The 27,031-nt window shown below is 49.5% G+C and overlaps 1 protein-coding gene across 2 annotated transcripts in view; it reads right to left on the bottom strand.

Annotated features, from left to right (window-relative positions):
* The window catches only part of FADS1 (fatty acid desaturase 1), a 449,638-nt gene that overhangs the window by 305,396 nt on the left and 117,211 nt on the right, over positions 1-27,031 (bottom strand). Inside the window, exon 2 of one of the 2 annotated variants that reach the window (XM_086955582.1) lies at positions 8,005-8,115. The exons of the other annotated variant lie outside the window; for it this stretch is intronic. The gene's annotated coding sequence lies outside the window, so the exon portion shown is untranslated. The remainder of the gene's footprint in view (positions 1-8,004; positions 8,116-27,031) is intronic. 2 annotated transcript variants of the gene reach the window in all.

Below are 27,031 nucleotides of genomic sequence, written 5' to 3'. Positions count from 1 at the left end.
ACACTTGTGGCAGCCCCATACTTAACAATTACATTTCCAGCTCACAGAAAACAGAAATTAATGAGACTCCGTTTGGGGAAATTCCCATCGATTATGGACCAACCAACCTGGGTGCATAATGGACCAAAAACCTGCAGACTATGCGGGAGGAGCAACGAGGACTTTATTCATCTTGTCTGCATCTGCCCGAATCTAGCTCAAGCTCGAAGCTCTCTGTTAAAAAAGTCTATGAACGAGCGGGGTATAAGAACGTGCAGATCTGCAATTATGGCAACCTTGAACCCAGCAGACACGCGATTGAACTGCCTATTACTAAAGTTCCTTGCAGCCCACTCCCAAGCGCTAAAACACACCACAGCACCCTGTCAACAAAAGGATAACACAACTGTGGTAGCTCGGGCAGAGAGCGCTCCGGAACATAAAAGAGGAAAAAATCAAGAACTTCAGAACTAAGCTAGACAGACTGCATTTTTATTACACTTCATTCGATTTTAAATAACAAACTCGGTTTTAGACGGAGAGTGTTATAGAATATATTAACAGAGATTGTACATATATGTTAAGAAATTTTAAACACATTAGTCGATTCCTTTAAAATGTATTGTTGTGGTTTTAATTAACTGAAACAATAAAAATATTTCATTTCAAACAATGGCTTTCATTTTTTTGTAATTTATAATGGCAATAGCTTAAACTTTTGCAAATAACTTTTGTGAAGATTATGTTCAGTGTATTTTATTGTGACGAAAATCCAAGAACAGAAGTGAAATATTAACATCTTTTTGTGACATTTGTAATGAAGCTTGAAACACTGAGAGAACATATTTGAACCAGTTGTTGAATGGTTGCACAGATTGATGCTGTGGTGGCGCTGAGTGATGTTGTGGTGGCGACGAGTGATGCTGTGGTGGTGGTAGTGGTGGACGTGGTGGTAGTGGATGTGGTGGTGGTTGGCGTGGTGGTGGTAGGCATGGTGATGGTGGGCGTGGTGGTGGTGGGCATGGTGGTGGTGGGCGTGGTGGTGGTGGGCGTGGTGGTGGTGGACGTAGTGGTGGTGGTGGACGTAGTGGTGGTGGTGGACGTAGTGGTGGTGGACGCAGTGGTGGTGGACGCAGTGGTGGTGGACGTAGTGGTGGTGGACGTGGTGGTGGTGGACGTGGTGGTGGTGGACGTGGTCGTGGTGGACGTGGTCGTGGTGGACGTGGTCGTGGTGGTGGTGTTGGTGGATGTGGTGGTGTTGGTGGATGTGGTGGTGGTGGATGTGGTGTTGGTGGATGTGGTGGTGGTGGTGGATGTGGTGGTGGTGGCAGTGGACATGGTGGTGGTGGACTTGGTGGTGGTGGAGGTAGGTGTGGTGGTTATCCTGCAGGAGTCTGCCAGTGAGATAGATAGAGGGATAGAGTGAGGGCGACAGACAGAGGGATAGAGTGAGGGCGACAGACAGAGGGATAGAGTGAGGGCGACAGACAGAGGGATAGAGTGAGGGCGACAGACAGAGGGGTAGAGTGAGGGCGACAGACTGAGGGGTAGAGTGAGGGCGACAGATCTATAGTGAGGGCGGAGTGAGGTAGCCTCGTGGTGGACATGGTGTTGGAGGTGGACGTGTTGGAGGTTGGTGGAGGACTTGGGGGTGGTGGAGGACTTGGGGGTGGTGAAGGACTTGGGGGTGGTAGAGGACTGAGGGGTGTTGGTGGTGGACTCTGGGTGGTGGTGGTGGACTCGGGGTGGTGGTGGTGGACTCGGGGGTGGTGGTGGTGGACTCGGGGTGGTGGTGGTGGACTCGGGGGTGGTGGTGGTGGACTCGGGGGTGGTGGTGGTGGACTCGGTGGTGGTGGTGGTGACTCGGTGGTGGTGGTGGACTCGGTGGTGGTGGACTCGGTGGTGGGCGTGGTGGTGGACTCGGTGGTGGACGTGGTGGTGGACTTGGTGGTGATGGTGGACTTGGTGGTGGTGGTGGTGGACGTGGTGGTGGACTTGTTGGTGGTGGACTTGGTGGTGGTGGTGGATGTGGATGTGGTGGACTTGGTGGTGGATGTGGTGGACGTGTTGGAGGTGGATGAGGTGGACACGGAGGTGGACGCATTGGAGGTGGATGCGCTGGAGGTGGACGCGTTGGAGGTGGACGCGTTGGAGGTGGACGCATTGGAGGTGGACGCATTGGAGGTGGACGCGTTGGAGGTGGACGCATTGGAGGTGGACGCGTTGGAGGTGGATGTGGTGGACGTGGTGGACACGGTGGTGGTGGACATGGAGGTGGTAGTGGTGGTGGACGTGGTTGAGGTGGGTGTGGTGGTGGAGTTGGAGGTGGGTGTGGTGGTGGAGTTGGAGGTGGGTGTGGTGGTGGATGTGGTGGTGGTGGGCGTGAAGGTGGTGGACGTGAAGGTGGTGGACGTGAAGGTGGTGGACGTGAAGGTGGTGGACGTGAAGGTGGTGGTGGACGTGAAGGTGGTGGTGTACGTGAAGGTGGTGGTGGATGTGAAGGTGGTGGTGGACGTGAAGGTAGTGGTGGACGTGAAGGTAGTGGTGGACAGGACATGAAGGTAGTGGTGGACAGGACATGAAGGTGGTGGTGGACGTGAAGGTGGTGGTGGATGTGAAGGTGGTGGTGGACGTGGTGGTGGTGGACGTGAAGATGGATGTGGTGAACGTGGTGGTGGTGGACGTGGTGGTGGTGGACATGGTGGTGGAAGTGGTGGTGGTGGATGTGGTGGTGTTGATGGTGGACATGGTGGTGGTGAACGTGGTGGACGTGGTGGTGGTAGTGGACGAGGTGGAGGTGGGTGTGGTGGTGGAGGACGTGGTGGTGGAGGACGTGAAGGTGGAGGACGTGAAGGTGGAGGACGTGAAGGTGGAGGACGTGGTGGTGGTGGTGGAGGACGTGGTGGTGGTGGACGAGGTGGTGGTGGACGTGGTGGTGGTGGACATGGTGGTGGTGGACGTGGTGGTGGACATGGTGGTGGTGGTGGACATGGTGGTGGACATGGTGGTGGTGGTGGACATGGTGGTGGACATGGTGGTGGTGGTGGACATGGTGGTGGTGGACGTGGTGGTGGTGGATGTGGTGGTGGTGGACGTGGTGGTGGTGGACGTGGTGGTGGTGGACATGGTGGTGGTGGACATGGTGGTGGTGGACGTGGTGGTGGTGGTTGTGGACATGGTGGTGGTGGACGTGGTGGTGGTGGATGTGGTGGTGGACATGGTGGTGGACGTGGTGGTGGTGGACATGGTGGTGGTGGACATGGTGGTGGTGGACATGGTGGTGGTGGACATGGTGGTGGAGGACGTGGTGGTCGTGGTGGTGGTGGACATGGTGGTGGTGAACATGGTGGTGGTGGTGGACATGGTGGTGGTGGTGGACATGGTGGTGGTGGTGGACGTGGTGGTGGTGGATGACTTGGTGGTGGATGTGGTGGTGGTAGTGGATGCAACAAGTGACATGTGTTTGAGTTGCAGTAGTTATAAGTTAGGCACTACAGTGAAATAGGGCAATTCACACCAGCGCTTCTTTTCCCGCCCAAGTTCAAAATCCCGGTTCTGTGTAAATAATTCACTTTCTGCACCTTCAAAATTCTGCTGCGCGCGTTCAGAGACAGAAAATAAAGAAAGGACAGTAATCAAACTAAGCATTTGGTAAAACATTGCTGGAACAGAAGAGCAGATGCTTGCTGGGATAAATCCGGCATTCGGCTTAGATTCACTGCACTGCAGGTGCCCTGGAGTCAGTACCAAGAAGGGAAAGAGTGTCTGATACTTCAGGAATGTCGACAACAAAACATGTTTATAAGTGGTTAAATTCAGGAAAGTGCTGAGAGAAATACAGAACAGAACGCACGTTCAACAAACGAAAGCATATGGAGCTTGTTAGGAGTTTCCAGATGTGGGCCGATTGTCATGAGGGATTTCACAAATATAGCGAGGCGATAGCTAGGAGTTAATAAACAGGTGAACACTTTACGAAGGGAAAGGTAAACAAGGAGCCCGCCGATGGGTCGCAAGGAGGCGCTAGTCGTTATCTTGCTTCCCACTCCACATTAAATCAGAAGTATTTGCAATGCAATAGAGCTTGCATTATTGAAAGTTTGAGATACTGGCTTTGCAAATAATACTGCTACAGCAATAGCTCACATTTTCAGTAATGGGAGACCAATTGCATTGTAGATGCTGGCTTTAAAAGGTCACATGTCTTAGAGAGTGTCTGCTGTGACAAGCGAGGGGCGCTCAGGAGACAGTAGCAAGGAAAATGGTTAAGAGTGGAGATGGGGTGGGGTAGATGAGGGTCAGACAGGACAGAGATCTCTCAACCGTGAACAGCGGGATGGGGTGATTGAGGGATGGGGGAAGAACAGGCTGCTGAGTGCGTTCGGGAAAGAAATGAAAATAAAAGCGGGGCAATACATAAACAAATAAAGGCGCGCTTAAAGTGAATGTGGTGCCATTCATATGCAAATGAAGGTGCTAGACCATGCTATATGTTAAACTGCATCACTCACGTCTTTAAAGATACAGGGGAAATCTGTGTGCATTCGGGAAAAAAATTAAAGTAAAAGCGGCACCATACTTAAAACAATTAAAGATGAAGAGGAACTAAAGTGTGAAATAATCCCACACGTATGTTACAAGAAATAGCACACAGAGGTAGCAAAAGAGCGTTATCTTTTCGGGTAGTGAAAGATAATTGATGTTTCGATTAAAAAAATGAATTCTGCAACAATGTAAAACATCTCATTGAAGCCCAGAATGTGCATAGCGAGCTCAAAGTTGGAGGGGATTCTGGAAAGCTGAGTCACCGAGAAGACATTTTGTAACTTGTAAGGCGTCATCACAAGCGAATGGAGGCTGACAAAGAGAGAAGCACGGATAAGAAGGATCTGCCCCCATTTTCTAGCAAGAGAATGCACTGCACCCTTGCGGTGCTGGTGCCGGGAAACTTGCACGCTGCTGTTTTGATGGCAGAGAGAAAAAGAGACATTTTGGAGGAAGGCTAGAAGTACAGTTAGCAGAAATAGTTTTATTAGTTGAAGAAAAAGGCACACACACTGTCAAGCTTTTAAACTAGAAAGCAAAGTGCAAGCTGTGTTTAAATAGACGCTGGAGTAAAAGTGAAAGCGATGACACGGCCGGGCGGCCGTGAGACGCGATCTGTGGTGGGGGAGGGGTAGGGGCGGTTGTGAAGGAATAGAGAAAGTGTAATATAAATCGAAGAGGATGGAGTAAGATACAAGTATGGAGAGAGCGGTAAATGAAGTAATTTGCAGGGAAATGTTTCTTAATGTTTATGAAGGTAGGCAGCACAGGACTGCAGATTCATTAGGCACTAAACTGCGAGGTCGATAGAGATCAATCAGCCAACAAGGCAGCGCTGGGAGGGGGGCTGGGCACGAAAAAAGGAGAAATGTGAGTCACGGCCCTGAACGCATATGTGAAGGTCCATGTCGATGATTAAACATACCAAAGTCTGTGCACATGCAAGTATGGAGAGAGCGGTAAATGAATGATTAAACATACCAAAGTCTGTGCACGTGCAAGTATGGAGAGAGCAGTAAATGAAGTAATTTGCAGGGAAATGTTTCTCAATGTTTATGAAGGTAGGCAGCACAGGACTGCAGATTCATTAGGCACCAAACTGTGAGGTCGATAGAGATCAATCAACCAACAAGGCAGCGCTGGGAGGGGGGCTGGACAAGAAGGAAGGAGAAATGTGAGTCACGGCGGCCGTGAAGTGTGAAGCAGATCCCTTTGAAGCTCGGCCAAAGTGACGTGAATAATTAGGGGAGGAGAAATACCAGAGGCCGGCCGAGCGCACGCTGGGGAAGCCTTTGATGTGGCCTGGCGGCCGTGGAGAAATGCTGCTGGCAGTGGGGGGGCTGGGCATGCTCGTCCACAAGGAGTCACGTGACTCTCGTGCACTGTCCAAAATCCTAGGAAAGGAATTTTTTGGGTTGACAACATTAGGTTCGAGTAAACTCGACCTAAAAAACTACACACACTTTAAAAGGCCCAGATTCCTCCTACTCCTGCTAGGCTGAAGAACGTTAATTTTTTCAGCAGGGGTTCCTGTCCAGCCCTTGAAGGCTTTCAGAGGCAGATGAGCACTAATTGGGTGAACTGTAGTTGGGTCGTGGCTCTGACCCCGGCCACACTAGCTTCCAGCACATGCGAGGGTGAAAGCCAAAGTGCTTGGTAGGTTGCTGCTCAGGCAGTGCGAGTGTGAATCGGCATGCCTTGGGTTACCTTGTGGTTCTCACACCTACATGAAAGCCCAATACTTTTCTTGGACCCCAGAGACCTTTGTTCTTTTTTGTGTGCATAAGAAGGCACCCTCCTGACCTAGAATTTCCTCCCTGAAAAACTTCTACTTTTGTTATTAGTAGTGAGTGATACTTCTGGGTTAATGCAGATAAGAGACTTATCCTGCTTTCATTATTTCTGCTGGGACAGCAGCATGGCACCGATTTAGTAGTTATACATTTGTTAAATCCTAATCCAGCCCTTCTCGGACATGTGAACCTTTTAGATAATATTGTTATATATGTCTCCACAGGATACGCTCCCTTCCTACTGTACCCTCCCAAATAACTCTGGTCTCACCCTTAGCCCGATGCCTTTGAACTAAAACAATAGTAGCCAATAGGTATCACTTCGTGTCCTGGACAACTCCTAATTCAACCCCTGTGAATTCTGGCTCCAGCCTACAGAATGTGTTGATTGAGTCTGCTGAGCACTGCAGCTTGGCTGCTCTGGGAGAGCAGAGCCCATAACTGCCTTGTTCATCCAAGAAGTTTGGTCTCAGGCCATACAGGCACATTGTAAGGAAAATTAGATGACCCCTTACGAGTTGAAGGCCGCGCGCTATGTCTTATTATCCTCACTGAATCCTGGGTAACTGGTCCCTCCCTGCTCTCCCCATTTAAAAGTCATGGCCCATAATCTGCCTTTATCAACATTAGAAGATGAAAGTATGCCCAGCCCTGCCAGACAAGATAATGCAAACTAGTCCCTAAAACTTTAAGGCTTGTTGCAGTGTCCTGGGCTAGGCTTGCTGCTTAATGTACACTATGCCCCACCCTGTTGATCATTCCCATTGCAAAGAAATGGCCTTCAATCTGACTTTATCGGCATCAGAACAGAAGGTGCAAGTATACTGTGATGCATTCTCACATAAAGAGTGTGCAATAGCTATGGTCAGGCGGGGCCCCCCTTTTTTGTTAAGCAAAAGTCAGGGGCATGTTAAAGTCCAAGTAATTGCTCTTTTCTCTTGCATGCTTGTGTAAAAAAGTTGTTGCGGTGTTCTATGACTATGGGCAATGGTTTACAAGCAGCCATACCATTGCACCTGTATTTCCACAATTCCACGATTCCTCCAGTTGCCCATACGTTTCTTTCGTTGTATGAAAGGCAGAGTAACAAAAAGTGTATAATGTCCTCCATTCTGATGTTGCATCCAGGACTGCCCATTCATTCGTGGTTGGGCCACCATAGTCCCCAATCATTATGCATCAGCTCTCACCTGTGCAACAAAAATATCTTTCATGAGTGGATTTCAGCATGCTCAAGTATGCTGGAGTATGACAGGTCATGACAAAGATGTTACGACATGTGATCGTAACAATCTGGCCGAGTTTCAACAAGTGTTTTGGAAATTTCTTCAGAATGGTTCAGTTTTTGGTTTCAGGGCTTCAACAATTGGGGTGCAGGGGCCCAGTTTGTTTTCTGACTTCCTACTAGCATTGAAGAGGCCAACTTGTTTTTCGTTCAAGTCAAGCTTCTTCAATGCCCTGTCACTTGAAGTTCTCACTTAACTCTGCATCTCAGTGCGGCCCTTCCTTGTCAGTCCGATATTGACTGGTAGTCTGTGACACATTCTAGTGCTATTTTGGGAGTACAGATGGAAGGTACACTTTTTACACATGTGTTTTCGCACACTGGGAGTACTTTAGCTACACTGCATGGCACCATACCGGTTCACTGGTGCCCTGGAGCATGGCACCGTAACACTTCACTTACGTTTTTGCCTCGGTCCTCGCTGGGTTCTTCGGGCGCAAGTTCCCCAATGTGAAGCGGCTTTAGGAATTTCCTCACAAAGTTGACGTCAGGATGGAAAGCTCGGAATGCGTCCTGTGGGGAAATCACAAAGGGTCATTGGTTACAGGTATGAAGAATTGCCTTGCCAGCCAACAGGAAAATGATGCCAAGACATTGCCTCAGTGTGGGTGAGTACTCTTTGTGGGTACTGTGAGGCTTCTGTTAACCAGTCCAGTGGTTCCATCTATTGCTAGTCTCTGCCACCTTCAAGAGGTATCAGAGACCCCTTCAGCAGCGATCACTTTGTACTCGCTCAGGGGGCCCAGGACAAGAATATGGAGTTTTAAATATTATGAATAGGCAAAGTTATCATGACCAGAATATCTGGTCCTAATAGTTATAGACACACACATAAATATATATGTTTTCATAGTCAGTGTACGTTCATGTGGATTAGAAATAGTAAACCAACACATACCTATAAAGTGCTTACCTTCATGATTATTCTGCTAGTCAAAATTTAGGTCAAGAAATATTTGCATGTTTATATTTTTGTATTTTATATTATGTCAAACAGGTCTCCCGGAGCTGAACTGAAGAGAGCTGGGACATGCCTACAAGCCTATGCAATGTCTCATTGACGCCAGGAACCAACGAGGACTCTTGACTCCGAGTTCACTCTGGATCATGCATGCCCCCACGTTCCCAGAATGCCCTGGGCTACTGTTAAATGCAAGACTCGTTGTCAAGCCTGCCACCACACCTTGGTAATGCGACATTAACACCATAATACCGGTTTGTCTCGTGTTGAGCGCTGCTGCCAAGGATGGTCATATGTATCCATATTAATAAACACATGCGTTAAACAATCGCCTTGAACCAGAACTATCCCTCACTACTGCATACTGTCACCAGAGCCATGTGGCTCACTTGTTATCGCCAAACCATTAACACATTCCGAACGTTTAACGAGGGACACAACGTATTCGTCTGACGTGTACAGCGCATGCAGATAAAAACATACGACATGCATTTACAAAAGTCAGACACAGACAAACACTTGGAAGGTGGCGAGTGCCCGGATGGATGGTTGGGTGGCAAAGGGTGTGGTGTAGCCTGAGGGATCGATAAATGCGTTTGTGTAGGTGGAAAGACAGATTGGCATGGACGAATGGACCGGTGAATATATCAGTGTGAGTGAGTACATGTGTGTGGCTGGAGAGGTATGTTGCGGGGGCAATTTTGTGCAAAGGGGTGGTTGATTGCATTAATGCTGATGGATGCATAGCTGCATGCTTGAATGCATGACTACGTCCGGGTGATGGGTGAAGGAGTGCAGGTGGATGAGTGAGGGTGGATGGGTGAATGAATGCACACGTGTAGGTGTATGAGTATGTTACTAGGCAAGTATTCTATGAACCCTCTTTTCACTTTCGATTCATCAGTCTCTAGGAGGTGGGTGGGTGGGTGAACAATTTTGCTACTTGGTGGGTGGGTTGAGGAATTAATGTGTGTTTGAAGAGTGAATAGGTGCTTGAGGGGATCAATAAAACTAGTGTTAATGTGTCGGGTGTGAGTGGGTGGATGAAGAGATGGTGTATTTCAGGGGGCTGGTAGGTAGGTGCATGCATGCAAGTGTTATGGAGCACAGTTCATAGACTGATGAAAGCATGAGTGTGGGTAGATTCATAGCGTAATCATACATGCACTGCTGAGGGTGGCTGAATTTTCGACAACTGAGTGGTGTTGGTGGACAGACGCATGGTGGCCTTCAATAGATTCACCAAGTAGGTGGGTGGAGGGATGGGCGCTGAATCACACCGGTACAACCAAATAAATATTGATCACCACATTATTACTAATCTCATGTATTTCATTTATTTCTCGTTAAGTAGAATGGACAATCACAAAAGGATAAGTGATTGCGAAGAAGTATGTCTCCTTACACTATCAATGAAGAAATGCCCACCAATCAATCATTCAATCAGGACATTTGTAAAGCGAACTACTCACCCGTGGGGGTCTCTAGGCTTGGGGGGGGGGGGGGAGGGTGTAGGTTCTGCTACTGCTCGAATAGCCAGGTCTTGAGAAGTCTTCCGAAGGTTGGTCATGGGTCTGCCGTAGGTGGATGGGGAGGCCGTTTCAGGTCTTGGCGGCGAGGTGTGAAAACGATCTGCCGCTGGAGGTCGCTCTTGGGATGCGTCAGATGGTGGCGAGGGTGAGGTCAGGGGAGCGGACCTGGTGGTTGGGGGTGTAGAAGGTGAGTCGTCTGTTGAGGTATGCTGATCCGGTGTTGTGGAGTGCCTTGTGTGCGTGGGTTAGGAGCTTGAAGGTGATCCTTTTGTTAACGCGGAGCCAGTTCAGGTCTCTCAGGTGGGGGGTGATGTGGCTGCAGCGAAGGATGTGCGGAGGCGTGCAGATGCGTTCTGAATGCTCTTAAGTCGTTTCAGGAGTTTGGCCGAGGCTCCTACATAGAGGGCGTTTCCATAGTCCAACCTGCTGCTGAGGGCCTGGGTGACTGTTTTTTTTGTTTCGGTGGGGATCCACCTGTAGATCTTGCGGAGCATGCGGAGGGTGTTGTAGCAGGAGGACGAGAAGGCGTTGACATGCTTTGTCATGGAGAGAGTAGAGTCGAGGATGAACGCCAGGTTCCGTGCATGGTCGGTGGGTGTTGGTGCTGTTCCCAATTGCGGTCGGCCACCAGGAGTTGTCCCAGGCCGAGGGGGTGGAGTCGAGGAAGAGGACTTCCGTCTTGTCCGAGTTTAGCTTCAGACAGCTGTTCTTAATCCACTCTGCAACGGCTTTCATACCTTCGTGGAGGTTGGTTTTGGAGGTGAGGGGGTCCTTGGTGAGGGAGAGGATCAGCTGAGTGTCGTTGGTGTAGGAGATGATGTTGAGGTCGTGCAGTTGGGCAACATGGGCGAGCGGTGCCATGTAGAGGGATGAGCCCTGGGGTACGCCGAAGATGATCTCTGTGGCTTTGGAGCGGCAAGGGGGCAGGTGGACGCTCTGGGTTCTGCTGGAGAGGAAGGAGGTGGTCCAGTACTGAGCCTTGTCTCGGATCCCAGCATCATGGAGTCATGTGCGTAGGGTGTGGTGGCAGACAGTGTTGAGGGCGGCTGACAGGTCCAGGAGGATGAGGGCAGCAGTTTCACCATTGTCCAGCAGGGCCTTGATATCATCGGAGGCGGCGATGAGGGCAGTTTCGGTGCTGTGGTTGTTGCGGAACCATGACTGGGACGGGTCCAGGATGCAGTTTTCCTCTATGTAGCGGGTCAGTTGTCTGTTGACGGTCTTCTTGATTACCTTCGCTGGGAACGGGAGCAGGGAGATGGGCCGGAAGTTCTTGAGGTCCTTAGGGTCAGCCTTGGGTTTTTTGAGTAAGGCGTTGATCTTAGGCATGGGCGGAAAATCCGTTCCGCTCGCGGATTTTGCGGATTTTCGGGAAATCCGCAATCCGCGAGATTTGCGAATTTCCTGCAAAATCCGCAAATCCGCGAGCAGCGGATTTTGCTCGCACTGCTCGCACTGTTCGCGTGAGTTCGCGCCCCGCGAATAAGTGCGAAATTGCAGAAATACGATCTAAGCAAAACTGAAAGTAACTACTTACCAGGTTCAAAAGTTCAGGCACATCATTAGTAGCCATTTCCTGTAGTGCTTCCTGAGGGGCCCCTCCAGAGTTCAGTTGCCAGTTGAAACTATTATGTGACCCTGCTCTGAACCTCAGAATAGTTACACATATGCCACAAAGGTCATGAATTACAGCTAAGGGAGACAAGCAGGAGCCAGGCTGGAAGTTAAAATCCAATAATCAGCCCCTAATTCATTATTGTCAGTTGGGGCAGGGCAGGTGTTGTAACTAATTTTGCAACAATGAAAGCACTTAGCAAGTGCAAAAGATCACTAATCAGGGCGCACTAAGGAAGCAGGTGCCAGCTAAAAAAATATTCTGTGACACATTAATCAGCCCCAAATTAATTCAGGTCACTTGAGGCAGGGAAGGTGTGCTTTGCTTTGCCGAAAATAATGTACACTGGACAACCAGAGGGTGTGGTGATGAAACAGAGGGTGGCATGGGTGGGCCAGAGGGTGGCATGAGTAGTCAGAGAGTGGCAGTGGTGACAGAGAGTGGCAGTGATGAAGAAGAGTGTCCCAAACAGGTTGGACACGTAGAAACAACAAGTTCGCAAAACTTGCGACCCGACAGGTAAGTTCGCAAATTGCGAAATTGTAAAAACCCTCGCGAACTGGCAGAAACACGGGCGAACACAAAAAAAAAAAAAAATCCGCAAATTCGCGGGAATTCGCGGATTTTGCGGATTGCGAGTTCGCAAATCCGCAAATTCGCGGATTGCCAATCCGCAAAATCCGCTCATGCCTAGTTGATCTATGCCTGTTTCCAGCTCTTCGGGAAGGTCGCTGTCTCGTAGGAGATGTTGATGGCTTTCCGGAGATGGGATGCGATGTTGGTGATGGCTTTGTTGAAGATGTGGTGTGGGCATGGGTATGAGGAAGATCTGGAGTAGATGGTGTTCATGATTTTGATTGTGTCGTTGTTGTTGTTTAGGTTGGTCCAGGAGAGCAGAGTATCAGTGCAGATGGTGGCCGCGGGGATGGAGGTCTCAGTGGCTGTCGGGGCGGTCGTGACATTGAAGCTGTTGTGGATGTCTGTGATCTTGTGATGGAAGAAGGTGGCGTGGGAGTCGCACAGGTCTTGCGAGGATGGGATGTCCTTTGTGTTGGAGCTGGGGTTGAAGAGCTCTTTGCTGTTGTGTACGTTGTTGTCTAGGCGGTCTTTGAAGGAGGCCCTTTTGGCGGATCAGATGAGGTGATGGTGTCATGGGTCGCATTCTTGTGGGCTGCGTAGATGTCTGGAGTCTGTTCACGGTGCCATTTCTTTTCTAGCTTTTGGAAGGTTTGCTTGGAGGCCTGGAGGTCCTCGGTGAACCAGCTGGCTTTCTTGCTGGTGTGTCTGTTGGAGGGTTTCTTGATCGGGGCGAGGGTGTTGGCGCAGTCGTCGATCCATTGTCTGAGCTTGTGGGCTGTGGAGTCGGAGTCGGTGGGTGGGCTCTGGGAGAGGGTGGTGGTTAGCTGGTCTTCGGTGACTTTGCTCCAGCAGCGGCGAGGGATCTGTTGGGTGCGGTGGTGCGCGATGGGTTTCCGGAAGGTGAAGAGGATGCAGCGATGGTATGTCCAGTGGAGTTCTGTGGTGTGGTTGAAGGAGATGTGGGAGCTTGCGGAGAAGATGGGGTCAAGCGTGTGGCCGGAAGATTGGGCGGGTGCCCTGATGAGTTGTCTGAGTCCAAGGTGGGCGAAGTTATCGATCAAGGTGGTGGAGTTGGTGTTGTTGTCCTCGAGGTGGTAGTTCAGGTCTCTGAGGGGGTTGTAGTCTGTGGAGGCGAGGGCGTGTGTACTGACAAAGTCGGCGATGGAGTCGCTGAACTGTGGCTGCGGTCCAGGGGGTCTGTAGACAAGGGTACCTCTGAGGGTGGTGTTGGGATCAGTGTGGCTCTGGAAGTGCAGGTGTTTGGCGGTGCTGAGGGTGTCGTTGGTGTTGCTCGAGACTCTGAGAGTGTCCCTGTGGACAATGGTGATTCCTCCTCCTACTCCGTTGGTGCAGTCCCTGCGGGTGATATTGTAGCCATCTGGTATGGCTATGGCAATGTCGGGTGCTGAGGAGGTGTTCATCCACGTCTCCATCAGGAAGGCGACGTCTGGGGAGGTTGAGTCGAGTAGGTCTCAGAGTTCAACAGCATATTTGCGGGTGGAGCGGATGTTGAGAAGAATGCATCTGAGGTGGTTGCGTTCTTTCGCAGTGGGTGGATTGGCTGGTTGGATGCTGGTGAAGCTGCTGTTCCGGCAGGAGAACGGTCCTTGGGTGCGCTTCGGGCGGCCAAGAAACAGGCGTGCTGTTGTCCGGTGTGGAGTGCGTGGAGGGTGTTGGCGTTGTAGCGGCGTCGGGTGTTGTGGTGTACACGGGGCCAGGGTGTATGGCGCTGGGCGCGTTCCAGGCGCGGACCGGCGCAAACGAGCTTGCCTTTGGCGCGCCTTCGGCATGCTACCGGTGCGTCTGCTGTGCAGCGACCGCCATATAAGGGTGGCAGAGGGAGGAGCAGCTGGGAGGCAGGGCAGTGAATGGGTGAGCAGGGGTGCGGGCTGCAGGGGACGCATCGGTGGGAAAACGGGCAAAGAGCAGGGGCACGGAAGGCAAGGAAGGGGGCACAAAAGGCTAAGGCGCACAGCGGAAAAAGGCACAAAAGGGAACAAAAGGCAAAAAGGGGCACAACGGAGAAATGGCACAAAAGGCAAGAGGGCTCAGAGGGAAAAGGGCACAAAAGGCAAATAGGGCACAGAGAGCAACACAACAATAGAGGGCAAAAGAAAACTAGCAGTTACCAGTGCGAGCGCGACCTGAGGCGGAGGGGCCTCGAGTTTACAACAGCAGCAGCGAGTAGAGGGACACGTGCACACAGGCGGTGCTGTGTGGCGTGGAGGAGCGACCTGCCTGTGGACAGGGTCAAGGGTCGCTCCCCTCACCACGCAGCGCCCGCCATTTAAGGGGGAGTGGGAGGGGGGATCAGCTGGGAGGCAGGAGTGGGGCGGGGAATGGGCGAGCAGGGTGGTGGGCCACAGGGGACGCAGTGGCTGGAAAACCGGTGGAGAGCAGGGGCATGGAAGGCAAGGCAGATGGCACAAAAGGCTAAGGGACACAGCGGAAAAAGGCACAAAAGGGAACAAAAGGCAAAAGGGGCACAACGGAAACAAGCATTAGAAATGCAATAGGTCTCGCAGCATTAGAGTTAGTGCTTTTAGAATTGTTTATGGTTTTTTAAAAAAATCTTTAGCATGAGGTTGAGGGTGAGTGAGGGTGAGGGGTTGAGGGTGAGTGAGGGTGAGGCTGAGGGGTTGAGGGTGAGGGTGAGTGAGGGTGAGTGAGGGGTTGAGGGTGAGTGAGGGTGAGTGAGGGGTTGAGGGTGAGTGAGGGTGAGGGGTTGAGGGTGGGTGAGGGGTTGAGGGTGAGTGAGGGTGAGGGGTTGAGGGTGAGTGAGGGTGAGTGAGGGTGAGTGAGGGTGAGGGGTTGAGGGTGAGGGTGAGTGAGGGTGAGGGTGAGTGAGGGTGAGTGAGGGTGAGGGTGAGTGAGGGTGAGTGAGGGTGAGGGTGAGTGAGGGTGGGTGAGTGTGAGTGAGGGTGAGTGGGGGTGAGTGTGGGTGAGTGTGGGTGAGGGATTGAGGGTGAGGGGTTGAGGGTGAGGGGTTGAGGGTGAGTGAGGGTGAGGGGTTGAGGGTGAGTGAGGGTGAGGGGTTGAGGGTGAGTGAGGGTGAGGGAGGGTGAGGGGTTGAGGGTGAGGGGTTGAGGGTGAGGGGGGGTGAGTGAGGTTGAGGGTGAAGGTGAGTGAGGGTGAGGGTGAGTGAGTGTGAGTGTGGGTGAGTGAGGGTGAGGGATTGAGGGTGAGGGGTTGAGGGTGGGTGAGGGGTTGAGGGTGAGTGAGGGTGAGTGAGGGTGAGGGGTTGAGGGTGAGGGGTTGAGGGTGAGTGGGGGTGAGTGAGGGTGAGGGGTTGAGGGTGAGTGAGGGTGAGGGGTTGAGGGTGAGTGAGGATGAGGGGTTGAGGGTGGGTGAGGGTGAGTGAGGGTGAGTGAGGGTGAGGGTGAGTGAAGGTGGGTGAGGGGTTGAGGGTGATTGAGGGTGAGGCGTTGAGGGTGAGTGAGGGTGAGGGGTTGAGGGTGAGTGAAGAATTACAATACAATACAATACAATATACCAAGCCAGCTTCTCACACTAACTTTGAGGAATGTTTACAGTCTATAAAATACACAGAGTGAAGATAATGTATTCCAAATACTCTAAATCTGCTGTTCTCTAAACTATTAATGTATGATTTTGCCAGCATAACCAGTTAGAAGCCAGCAATGGCATTACAAGCAGGCAACGCACACATGCAGTACAGAGGCAAAACTCAGCCATTGCACAACCTGCACTAGCTAGAATCCAGCCAGCAGTTAACCAACCAACAAACTACGTGCAGCGCGGGCCCGCGTGCACACAAACACACCCACATAACACATAGAGTCAACCAACACACAAACAGACATCCAGCAAAGACTAAACACACAAGCCAACACACCCGGCACAGAACCGGCAACAGACCAGTAGTTTTAAATACAGTCGGCGTTTGGTGAGTGATTGGGGCACCATTTGGAAATGGTAATCTAAAATGGGGTACCAGCGTTTAATAATTAACGGCGCACTGCGTATGTGGGTGTGGAGGGGTGCTACCACGGAAAGTGGGCACATTCAGTTGCTTTCTCTCATAACGACATATTCGAAGGGGTGGTGAGCTTTTAGAATTTCACATGAAACATTTTTTTCCTGCAGCTCTCAATTAATTGGAGGAGCAAGGGAGAATCCCTGCAGCTTTCCAGTCCAAAATCAATACCAATAATTCACTCAGATCAAAGAGAGATGGGAGCGATGGCTGAGGGAGGAGGGGGAGGGCGAGGGGAAAACGAGAAGAGGTGGGGTGAGCCGCGGGGGAGGGGAGGGGAAGGCACACGTCAGAGGACATGGTGGGGAAGCAAAGCAAATGAGAGGAGCAAGGGAGAGAGTGGGGTGACAAGGGAAGAGTGAGGCGAGTGATGGAATGGGGTTACAAGTAGAAAGACATTGGCGAGGAGAGGCAGGAGAGAAAGAAAACAAGACGGACGGACGGAAGAGAGGGGAGGGGGGAGGAGAAATGCGACACGGAGGGAAGGGAAGGGGGCGGAGCGGGTTAAATTATACAAACAAAAAACAAGCCTTTCACCGTAACACGGCGGGCAGGGGAGGGGGCGGGCAGGGGAGGGGGCGGAGAGGGGAGAGGTGCGACACGGCAGGCAGGCAGGGGAGGAGAGTAGGAGGAGGAGGGGGGAGGAGAGTAGGGGAGGCACGGCCTAGCGGCAGGCAGGCAGGGGAGGAGAGGAGGAGGGGGGAGGAGAGTAGGGGAGGCACGGCCTAGCGGCCGTGCAATCAAGTAGTGAGGGGGCGGAGCTGGGGGAGGCTGTGAGAGAGAGTAGGCAAGGCAGGCGGCTGGGGGCATGTGCACGCGCATTTAAGCTCAATGCGCATGCGCATTGAGCTTAAATTTCTCGTGCACTGCAAGGAATCGCCACGATTCCTTGCAGTGTGGATAAAGAGCGGATAAGTGCCAATACTCTCGCCTTGCTCGATGCGCATGCGCATCGACAGGCGAGACCTAAAAAGGGCACAAAAGGCAAGAGGGCGCAAAGGGAAAAGGAAGCAGTAGGGGCACAGAGGCAAAGGGCACAAAAAGGCAAAAAGGGCACAGAGAGCAACACAGCAATAGAGGGCAAAAGAACACTAGCAGTTACCAGTGCGAGCGCGACCTGAGGCGGAGGGGCATCGAGTTTACAACAGCGGCAGCGAGCAGAGGGACACGTGCACACAAGCGGTGCTGTGTGGCGTGGAGGAGCGACCTGCCTGTGGACAGGGTCAAGGGTCGCTCCAGAACAAGAAATTACTTTGAATATCAGATATATTAATATGTATCATTTCATTTTGCTCAGTGGCAGTCAAACAACTGTAATGAATGCTTTTACTCACCTCAATGGTTTTCACTGTAAAACTTTAAAGGTGAAAGGCGGACCAAACCATGCAGCTTCAAACTCATGGCCGCCACAATGCACTTGCATTCCTTAAGAGGTTATAATAACTGATGCAGCTATCATGAAGATGCTGTTCAAGGGCCAGGCAATAAATATCCAAAGATATGCCCTATGGTGAGGCTGGTGCCCCCTGCTCATGCCATGTCACCTTCGAAAAAGACCTCAAAGCTCCCCTCCTTGAATGATACTTGAGTTAACGCCTTCATTCCTCCTCACACTCTCTGTGGTGCATTTCGACCTCACCTGGTACGAACTATTGACGAACATCATGTTCTACAACATCCATCCCATTGACTCATTTTACCTGATTTTCATTGCTACGTTGTGGTACGAGTAGAGCCGAACTTAGCTAAAAATGTTTTTTTTTTTAACTTTGGCAAAGCCAATAGGTCTCGCCTTTGCAAAAAGTTCTATTTTTTTTTTCTCTATTCTAGAGTTGTGTAGAGAGCAATTTACATCGTTTGTGTTAATAAAATAGTTTTCACTGATTAAGTTGGATGTTTTTTCTGCCCCAGTAGACCTCTTGGCTTTGCAAATGTTTTTTGTTGATGTTAGCCAGCTGAAGCATTAATGCCCTGTACTAGCTCAATGACAATGGAAACCATTGCTGCAGATTACATAAGCTCTCTTTGGCATATGTTCAGCGAGTGATAGTACATGCTTTTGTTAAGTCACAGAGGCTTGCTTCTTTCAGTAGGAAAGGCAGTCTTATTTTAGCCTACATTCAGTACTGAAGTTGTATGTCTAAGGTATTTATATATAAACCTACTTGAAAGGTAGCGGAGCTCTGTATATTTTCACGGCAGAGCCATCACTACATATGATAGAAGTGGTAGCTGGTTTGTGGAGTATTGCTGATGCTGTTTGACGTAAAAGTGTTAATCAATGTCTGTAAATCAATCGCCCCTTGCAGCACCGTCTCTGTGCAACCACTCAGCAAACTTGAGTCACGTGACGCAGCACAAAGATGATGAAGTAGACTGCTCACATAACGGCTACCCTTGATCCTGATCCTTTTGGAACACACGGGGTAGCCGCAAGACTGTGCACTAACGGATCCCTTTATAAAATCCACAGTTGTAAAGTTTTTGGGTTTGCATATATGGTTGTGATAATTGTTGTTAATGCATTGTGACTCTGTGTGATGATTGGCGGTCTCATTTGTGCGAGTTGCTCTCCAGTGGAAGCTGTTTTAATGAGGGGCCGGGAAACTAAAGCAGGACTCCAAAGGGAGGAGACGGAAAAAGGGGCAGACGACGGAGGGGGCTAGCAGCAATGAGGGGGTGGGTGGACGAAACAGGTCCCTTTGGAAAACAGCAAATGTGATGAGTTAAGGACACATTTTACAGGGCTGTTTACAGAAACGGTGCTAGGAGCATCAAACAGCACATGCACTGCCTAGGTGAAAATCACCCTACACAAACCACTTTGTGTGCTCTTCCTCATCTTTTTTTCCTCGATTCTCCTCTGTCTCTCCTCTAGGTGCTATAAATATAAGGAGTTACTTGGAGGGAAAAACGTCATTTATACAGAGCATGGAGAAAAATCAATTATTGAGAGAAGGTGAGGTAATTGTGGCCCTCTGAAATCAGGCGCCTTGGGCCTTTGCCCAGCACGCCTATGCCTAAAGCCGGCCCTGGTTGCGAGTATGCGTAAAGCATATTATCTACCAGGAGTGGTAACCTGGCACGCACTCATCCCAGGGTGTATCTTTGTATTATCCATTTGATAATGATATGTTTCAGTTCTATTGTAATGGACTCTGATGCCTCCAGGCCAAGTAAGCGCTATTTAAAAACAAAGATATAAATACATAGAGGTCAACACTGTCTCCAACATTCTCCAAAGCCTGGTTGGAATAAATGCAAACTTAGCGTATTGTATCATAAGTATGTATGAGGCAAGTTTTAAAATCGCGGTGAATGTGAGCACATCATAGATTGCCATCAAGCATCTAGTCCTGGAGACTCTTGAGTCTAGCAAAGGCCGGCCCCCGAAGGGGGCCTCAAGGGCCGGCGCCTTAACGGCCGCCAAGGCCCGCACAAGGAACAAAACCGGTTGGGGCCGGTTAGCGCTCCCAGGAATGGCCGCGCGGTGAAGAGTGGCCGAGGCCCTCCCCCCAAGAACAAAGAGAAAGGGGGGAAGGGGGATATAAGGCGCGCTCCTCCTGGGAAGCTCACCTTTTGCATCAGGGAGCTGGGGGAGCGGCACAAAAGGAATTTCGAGTCGCACCCACCAACACCTATAACAGCGGCGTCGCAGTGCTGACAGGGACGAAAAGAACCAAGGGTGCAACAAGTGACATTGGAGACTCACCGAACAGTGTGTGGAAGGAAGGCTCCTCTCTTTCTGATGCCTCACGGCTGAGTGAAGCGGTCTAACAAGAAGGGGTAGGAAATGGAGACGGCACTCGCAGCCCAGTCCCCGCCGGTTGGCAGGGCACAAAAGAGTCCAACATGGTAGCGAGCTGAGGCCTAACTCTGGGAAGAGACTACCCGCAAGCAAGGAGACCCCAAAGAGAGGGCAAATCCAACCAAAAGGGGCGGTAAGAAAAGGTTATTGGTTTGGTTATGGAGACACACCGACAGGGCGGTGTGGAGAAGGAGGGCCACTCACTCGCAGATGCCTCGTGGCTGGGTAAGTACGCCTGACGAAAAGTCGGGGTAGTAAACGGAGACGGCACTCGCAGCCCAGCCCCTGCAGATTGCAGGGCACAGGAGAGACTAGCAAGGTAGCGAGTTGGGCCTGGCTCCGGGAAAAGACTACCCCCCACACGCAAAGGGGCATGAAAAACAACAAAGAAAAATCTACAAGCTGTCAGGGTGATTGATGACCCTAGGATATGCAAATGAGCAAATGACAAAGCAGGGATTTATGGCCAGCCGATGATTTATGGCTGATGATTTATGATGCCCAGGCAGAATGATTTGTGATAACCAAATGATGACAGATTTGTAACCAAATGATTTATGATAGCCCAATGATTTATGGCCATGATTTATGGCGACAGATTCACGACGATTAGGCGGAAAGATTTATGACAACAAGATGATGACTGATTTGTGACAGAATGATTTATGATACCCGATGATTTATGACCCACGACTTATGACGTCCGAACGACACTGAACGATAACCAATTATAATAATGTATGATAATGATTTATGACCCTGGCCTGAGAAGGTACCCAGGGTAGTTGTACAAATATGGCGTATGTCATGAGTAATAAAAACTGCGGCCAACAACCACCACAAAATAACAATGTCTGTTGGCTGTGTTTCTAGTTACATGTACATGGGTATAGTACAGTTCCGGGATTGGGGCAGTGTGGCCGTTATGCACTATTTTAATACCTCTGTGACCAGGGACCGGAAGCCCCACCACACTTAGACCGGACTGCTTTTCCTCCATTGACCTCTCAAAATGTCTGCACCTGGGTTTGCTTTTCTAGATGCAGTTCTGTCATTGATTCCCCAGGTAAAGAGCCTCACACAATACATGTTTTTCTGTCTACTCGTCTTTGATGAACCTGGCGCCCACTGTTTCTGCCTCTGAGGTTCGCCCTAGTGTTTGCTGATCTATGATATTGATTTCTGCAACAGTTTTAGTGGGTCCTCGCTATTAAGACCATCATCAGGCCAGGGGAGGCTGCTCCGCTATGGCGGAGGAGCTTTGCCTCCCTGCTGCTACCCAGCAGAGGCAACAGTGAAAAATAAACAAATAAAATAATTGTATTATCATTTTATTTTTCGCTGTCGCCTCTGCTGGGTAGCCGAGTCTCTGGGCCGGGCCATCCTCCTGCGCTTGAGGGGTAGGAGTTGTGGGCACTACTAAGTATGCATGACAGTTTGGCTGGCTGTTTTAGGCTGGCCAAACCGGCTTGCGCTTAACATTTCTCCACCTGGCTGTGTTTTACAGCTGCATTGAGAAAAGCCACAACTCCCATGTTATGTTATGTTATGTTAAGTTATTATGGTCTTTTATAGCGCGCGGCTACTCCATGGAGTGTCCCGGCGCTTTTATTAACGAACCAGTAACAAAGAAAAACACAACACAATAAAATGACAAACCAGGCAGAAAGAAGAAAGAACAACCTAAAGGGCGAAAAGCCAAGTTTTAAGGCCCTTCCTGAAGTTCAGCAGATTAGAGGTACTGCGTAACGCTAGGGGCAGAGTATTCCAAAGGTGTGGCGCCAACAGCTTAAAAGAGCGCCCTCCAATACGAGCCCTTTTTACTCGTGGGACCACAGCGAGGAACAGTGATTCAGACCTCAAAGATCTGGCCGGATGGTAAAAGGCAAGCCTCTTCTGGAGATATTTGGCTCCCGAGGCGTGAAGCGCCTTATGGGCCAGGGTCAAAGCCTTAAAAACTATCCGCTTACGGATAGGCAGCCAATGCAGCGACTGCAGAAGACCAGAGACTCTGGCTCGCCTGTGCAGACCGAAAATGGCCCTTGCGGCCGAGTTCTGGACCACCTGCAGCCGTTGCAGGAGATATTCCGGCAGGCCAAGATATAGGACGTTGGAATAATCCAGTCTTGAGCCTATTAAGGCCTGTACCGTCGTCTTCCTATGTTCCTCAGAAAGCAGCGGAAGGAACTTACAGAGCATCCAGAGGAGGCCAAAGCATGTTCCCGTAAGACCAAGGATCTGAGATCTTAACCCCAGACCATTGTCAATCTTGACCCCCAAGTTCTTTGCCAGCTGGGACGAGCCCGCTGGAGGGAACATGTTAACCGACCACCATTCCTGCCAATCTGGATCGGATGAACAACCGAAGAAGAGTACCTCAGATTTATCTGAGTTGCACTTGAGGCAGTTAAGCTGGAACCATTTGAAAACAGCCTCAAGGCACTCATGGATACTCTCTCCATCAAAATCTTCTCCTTTCCTGCACGTAAAGAGGAGCTGGGTATCGTCGGCGTAGGAAACGATCTGGGCCCCAAAAGACTCAGCCAGTGCCGCCAGAGGGGTCATAAAGATGTTAAAAAGAGTCGGAAATGCGCTGTCTGAGTGGCAAACCAGGCTGCTCAGACCAATGCCGGTGCCTCTCTCGTGCTGGGAATGCTAATCCCAGCATAAAGGAAGCACTGGGATTGCCCTTTGGGAGCCTGCGCAGTGTGCACTAGTCAAGGACCGGGAGAGGAGGAAGACGAAGCGGATGCAGCGACAGGTAAGTTGTAACTTATTTTTATATTTCACTCCCCCCTTGCCGCCTTACCACGTCGGATTGGGAGCAGCTGCCACTGCTGCCTAGCCTCCAGATTTAGATGCATAAGAAAGGATTCCACCTGCTTTAGAGTTCATCATCGTGACAACTTCAGTTGTGATTTGATTTGCCACATGTTTTCGGAAATCTTCCAATGCACATATTATTTTTCCATTTCACATTTTCAGACACCATGATTCCTAGATTTGGAAAATCTTTTTTCACATTATCCAGTGTTAAAATACCAGTGTAAAGTCGCTTGATTATTTATTGTGCGAAGTTCCTCTGAACATTGCAATACACTGTCATTCATTTTTAGACTGTTGTTGTTACAGAACCTTTCCAACTGTAATTTGGCTTTCAGGGGATTTACCATTAAGCAAAAGAAGCTAGTGCTTAAGGCATAAAAGGAAGGGGGCACCACAGAAATGTTCCATTGTTTCATTTACCATGGACCATATGGTGCAAAACTGCACATGGTGCAGATAAACCTATAGATAAAGTGGAAGTATAAAAAAATAAACATTATTTTCCATTTTAGTGTTAGTTTTGCTTCATTTAGAACAATACATTGTTATTTTATGGTTTATTATAGTTTATATTTTGAATTAAATTAAGATGGGGGAACCAAACTCTTTTAAGTGCTTCGGATCTTTAAAGGTCTCTGGGCCATATGTATCAAGAAGTCATTTTGCTATTCTGAAATAGCGATTTTTGCGAATCGCTATTTGAGAATCACAAAATGCTATGTATGTAGGATTTGCAATACATTTTGCGAATCCTACATATTCCTTAATTGCGAATTGCAAATTGCGATTTACAATTAAGGAATACCTCCCCACTCATTCCTATGGGCCTAGGGGCCCATAGGAATGACTGGGAAGACATTCTCAATTTGCGATTAGCAATTAGCGAATCGCAATTTGAGAATGCAATTTCAAGGGTGCAGGGGTGTCAAAAGGACACCCTGTTGCACCCCTGAAATAAGCATGGGTGCACATGTGGCGCACATACATGCCCTAAGGGCATGTATGTGCTTCACATTGCACTTTGAAAAATGCAAAAAAGTGCATTTTTCAAAGAAATCGCAAATTACCACCAACTTGAAGTTGGTGGTAATTTGCGATTCCTTAAGGCCAAATAGAACTTTTTTGGTGCTTCTTACATTGCATTTAAGGAATCGCAAAATTTCCGATTCCTTAAATGCAATCGCAAAATAAGGAATTGCAAATTTTGCGATTCCTTATTTTGCCTAAATACATACCATTTGGCAAAATTGCATTTGCAAACACCGAAATTCTGCAAATTTCGTTGTTTGCGAATGCAATTTTGCTTGATACATATGGCCCTTAATCCGGCCCTTGCCTGCTTCAGACGTGTGTTGGCTTCAATCCTGAACTCAGTTTTCACTGTTAGTTCAGATGCATTTGTGCTTTTCTTTGATAGTGCAACTTGGCAGCTGTGAGTAGCTTCTCGTCTATGCCCATCTTATTTAGTTTCCTTCACAGATTCCTCCAGCACCTTGTTGAAATGTGGATGAAAAATCAAAAAATGCTGCTCATAGTGGCATTTACTTGAGAGTACTGTATTTGTGAATCACGTGTTCCACCAAGACTGGGCCAGCTTTGGACTCACCCTGCAATTGATTCTTGGTCTTTGACCCAGATCTGTCATTCATTGAGGTTGGAGAGTGTGCAGTCAGTGGCCACCAAGCTAATTGATCTGTTGGGTTGACCTTTTGTGGGTCCTTTTCTGTGAGTAGGTATATCGTGTTTACTTTCCAAAGAATGGAAGAGTGAAAGAGGAGGCAAAAAAGCCGAAACTGGATCTCAGGCAGCTCTGGCAGGGTAATTTAACTCTGACCTGTGGGAGTCCATCATACTTCACTACTTACAAATGCATGCACACACATGCACACACACACACTCAGAGATACACGCATGCACACACACAAACACACAAACGTACACACCATCCTGATCAGCACCACCCCCAGAACCTTAACTCAATATATACAAACCAAGCTTAGCTTTTCTTTCTGTCACACATCATAAACGCCCAGAATGATAACTGTCCACCGGCCTTTCCTCCCTTTAGTTTCTGCATGAAACATAAAGCCTCCCCTTTTGTTTGCCCCACTCCATCACTCACTGACTACTGAATATCATCAGAAATACTTGTCCTTCTTCCATTTTCCAGATTGTGCCACTTAGTGCCCTAACAACAACATCCCTAGCCGTTTCTGTCCTTCTCTCTCATGGTATCGCTGAATGGAAAAAGACAATTCCCTGCATTACTGTCCTTAAATCTACAGCACAAAGAGCAGGCCGAGGTGTTAGTATCCCACAGGGGTCTTGTCCAGTGGTCTTGTCCAGTGATGCTAATGTGCCACTAAGGATAACCTAATGCGATGGCGTTATGAGAAATTGACTGGTGGTACCAACGCAGAGGAGGCTTCCCATACCTTGGCATTGCCAAAGAGTACTCCTATTAATTTGCATATAATGCCAGTGTGCACATTGTTGTCAAGGTCGGAAAGAGTCAATCTCCTATGTAAAGTGGTGCTCCATTCACCATCTTGAACTTGGCCTCTACATATTCCCAACACAAGAGGAGAGGTAGCAGTAGTCTTTGGTTTAGGTCTAGTACTTAATGACGTGCATCCAGATGTGATGCTCAAAGTAGCAGTAGATACTTGGTCGCTTCCTGTCCTCACCGCCACCTGCGTTTTGTACACTATAATTTTATTTTTATTAAATAAGGATGTCTTGAATCCCTACCTGAGAAACACTTCACTCCATGGAATCTGACAACTGCGGACAGATACTGCAATACAAGAGGATTCGGATGCTTTCTGTGGGGTCTTCTTCATTCTATTCCACCTTCTGTTTTGTCTGTCAGCAATCACATCGATGTGCATTGGATGGGTCTTTTCCACCACAAAAAACAGCTTTTAGGCACAGGTAAGACGCAGTAGCTGTAGATACAGCAGGTGGAAGTGTCATCATCAGCACTCGAGGGCTATGAAACCTCCATGATGTTCTTCTATCAGGGTACTTCTTAGCTTTCAACCTCACGCTCAACCTTTTCTCAGTCTCATGCACTCCCCACCTCTTCCTGGTCTCAGTGTCACCCTCTCCTCTCCTTACCTCAACCTACCCTCCTCCCATCAATCCAAACTTTCTCAACCTGGCCTTAGCCCAAAATCAAACCAAGCTCACCCTCTCTCACCTCAAACCTTTACCTCATCTTCACCTGCATCTGAGTCCCTCCTCATCACAACCTATCCTCACCCAAACTGGAACCGCTATCTCACCTGGACTCAATGAACACTTCACCTCAACACTTTTACTCACCTCATTAGAAACTGAAACACTCCTCAAACTCATCTAAGTTTCACTTCCTCCTTAATTCATCCGTGACTCACCCCTACCCCGTGTCATACTACCTCACCTTACCCTGGTGGCCCTGGGCAAGGAGTGTAGGTAGGGTGCCCCGGAAGAGGGGGTCCGGGCGGGGCGGGCGCGGAGGCCATTGAAGAGGGGGGGGGGAGGGAGTCAGGGTGTTTGTAAGTGGAACAGAGCCGGAGGCCGCCAAATCCCTGCCAGGGGCCGCCACGCAAATATGTATCCATCCGCAGAGGATTATTATATTAAGGATATATATTGCCGTGGTGGCCCCTGGGGTTTGGTGGCCCTGTGCAGGTGTATAGCTTGCACATGCCTAAGGCCTCCCCGCCTTACCCCCAACCTCATTGGTGCCTCAAGCGCACCCCACAGCCACTCCAACCTCACTTCTTTCTCACTTCTGCCTCTCCTCCTCACCTCAATGTTGGGCGAATGTCACCACACCCTCACTTTCTACCTCACAATACAGTGGATGGGCCTGCCACTACGTACAACACCCAGGACAGGGTCTTCAGAGCTCAATGCAGTATGTGTCCCATAAAAAGTCTTGCAGCATGTTCATCCTATTCTGTATGTGTGAGGGGATCACTGTGTCCACCTCAGCTATAAAAATTATGTATGTTAAAGATCCTTGCAGTGTGCGGTGCTATTTATCAGTGAAGCTTTGTATCGTTTTTCACTATACAAGAAACAAATCGATTGGCTTTGTAAGTGCATGTTTGAATTGGACTCG

This window comes from Lissotriton vulgaris, chromosome 2_1, assembly GCF_964263255.1.
Source record: "Lissotriton vulgaris chromosome 2_1, aLisVul1.2, whole genome shotgun sequence".
NCBI classification, from domain to species: Eukaryota; Metazoa; Chordata; class Amphibia; order Caudata; family Salamandridae; genus Lissotriton; species Lissotriton vulgaris.
The sequence above is the reverse complement of the archived record's forward strand: the minus strand, read 5'-3'. Positions and strand labels throughout refer to the sequence as shown.